The following is a 2,689-nucleotide window of genomic DNA, read 5'->3' as shown; positions in this document are numbered from 1 at the left end:
ATATCAAATTAGAGAGTCATATGGTCAATCTCATCAGTTGAAAAGCAATCTATAATAATAAAAGCATAATATGCAAATTGACCAAATGGCCAAACAGCGGAACGACCGTCCGGACGACCTTCTGGATGAAGCCAGGGCTGCAAGGGCCTACTCTTGCACAAATTTTATGCATTGGGCCTCTAGTTAATTATATATGACTGTTCTAAAATGAAAATGTGTTGATTCGGAGGAGGATTGTAGACAGAAGTAAAAGAAGAGAATGAAAGAAAAAGGGCAAGGAACAGGACAAGGGAACAACTCACAGCCTTATGGAACAAGGTTCATGGTAAAATTTTATGTTTAACTTGCTAAACACACATAAGACAATTGAAGTAGTTTAAGAAAGAAGAAATGAATGGTAAATCTCAAAGATGTCATCACTAAAGCTATTTAAAACTATAAGTTAAATTAATATAATACTTAGTGAAATCAAAGGCACTCCAAAGAAAGAAAATAAAAAATATCAAATAAAGCAACATGATCATCTCAATTCTATGCCAACCCTTAAAATATTATAAGTCAAGTTGATGCCTTAAGAGCAGCTTATTCCAGAATACCTGAACCTAAAAGAAAAATTATTTATTGACATGATAGAATTATCTGAGATGCTATGAGCTTGTTCATCATATGACTTATAAGTAAGACAAAGGTCTTTAATAGAAAAATAATTTTTTAAAAACAGTGTGTCAAATAAAGTGTTAAAGAAAATAAAGAAGGATTCAGTCTAGAATCACCAAAGATATTACAAGAAATTATTTACAATACTTCTTCTTTTCTTGATTTTCTGTAGTAGTTTCAGATTGGAAAACTTGGTATAACTTACCATAGAATCATAGACTAGGAAAAACCTGTCTAAAAATTCATCTTCTTCCTGACAGTAATGATTTTGAACCAGGCAAAATGTATCCCTATTTAACCTTTTCTTTCGAGGCTCAGAAAAGGAGATGCTAAAGAAAGTCTTGAAAATGCCTATCCATTTATTCCCAATAACCTTGAAAGTTCATTATTTTTAACTCTAACACAGGACCAATAAAAACGCAATAACCTCAGGAAGGACATTTTTTCCTAAATACTATTGTCTTATGAAATTGTATTCATTTTTGCCATCTTCTTCTGATTACAAAATACAAATTAACGTATTTGTAGCCTGTTTTTCTATAACAAAAAATTATTTAGATAAAGTAAAGAGCCTGGGAAAGACCCAGAAAAGCACCAGTCTGGCTCCAAGGAGACTCAATGTCTCCTGTAAGCAAATTATGAAGAGACTAACTTGTCTGATGAATCAACAAAGCTCATCTCCGTCTGGAAATGGCAATGCAGGAGTGCTTAACACTCCTGTGCATTATCTGTAGTTGCAATTTTTAGCACTAGGTTTGGAAAAGGCCCTCCACAGCCCAGCTTGTTTGCAACAAAGAAGATGAAAAACAAAGAGAAAGTTTCTTTATTTTAAATTAATACCTCGATGTGTGGTGATGGATGCAAATTAAACTTATTGTGGTAATCATTTCACAATATGTACATATATCAAATCATTATGTTGTACACCTAAAACAAATACGTTATATGTCAATTATACCTCAATTTACAAATAGTTAATATAACACAACTAATCTTAAAATATATATTTCAAAAATCTTGACAATAGAAAAATTATAATGTGAATAATAAAAAACTGAAGGGGAGGTGAAAGCTGAAAGGAGGATGTGTGCTAATTTTCTAATCTATAGAGCCAGGAGTCAATCAATACTGTCCAAAATTTAAATCTGTAGTTTTGAAAAATGACTACATTCTATTTCCTTAGCAAGGTTCCTTGAGAGCCAATGTGTCTTAGAGTAGAAATTTATCTGAAGTTCAGCAATACTTCATTTTAATCCTGTTTCTTCTTTTTTTGTTAAATTAAAATAAAATTTAATGCATATTATTTTCAAATAACATACATAGGATCCCATATTTCTAAAAGTGTTTATATTTCCACATATGGATCTTCTCAATATACATAGGGAAGTATATAAAAAAACACTGGTTATTTTCAGGTGGCAAAATTTAGGAAGATACTTAATTTCAAGCTTGTATTTTTCAATATTGCTTGCTGTTTTACGATGAGCAAGAATAATTTTAGAAGATATTGTCAGTATTCTTCATATGATATAGATTCTGAGAGAAGGAAAAACAGGAGGAGGAGAAAGAAAAGGAGAAAGGGATGTGTGGGAAGAGAAAGAAAGATTCAGTGTATACTTACAGTTTTGGAGAGAGACATGAGCAAGAACACATGCCCTGGCCAGTGTGGCCAGGTGACTGAGCATCATTCTATATAACGAAAGGTCACTGGTTCGATTCCCAATCAAGGCATATATCAGAGTTGTAGGCTTGATCCCCAGTAGGGACACTTTAGGAGTGAGAAAGTGTGGAGCATGCTTTCACCAGTAAGAACTGCCATGGAAATTCACTAAAGGAAAACTTCATTTCAGGATGGAACCCTCAGCAGAACAGCAATCATAAATAGAAAGGAAGTGAAATTTGCCCAGGTCCTGCTATAGCTTATGCTCTAGATCTCACTGCCCCCCCCCCAATAGAATACAACCAATTCTACCTCTACTTCCTTTGTCCTGGTAATGGGTGATAATAGGTACCAATAGGAAACAATACGCAC

The sequence above is a fragment of the Myotis davidii genome, unplaced genomic scaffold (assembly GCF_000327345.1).
Source record: "Myotis davidii unplaced genomic scaffold, ASM32734v1 scaffold274, whole genome shotgun sequence".
In the NCBI taxonomy this organism is placed as follows: domain Eukaryota; kingdom Metazoa; phylum Chordata; class Mammalia; order Chiroptera; family Vespertilionidae; genus Myotis; species Myotis davidii.
This window is presented reverse-complemented; position numbering follows the sequence as displayed.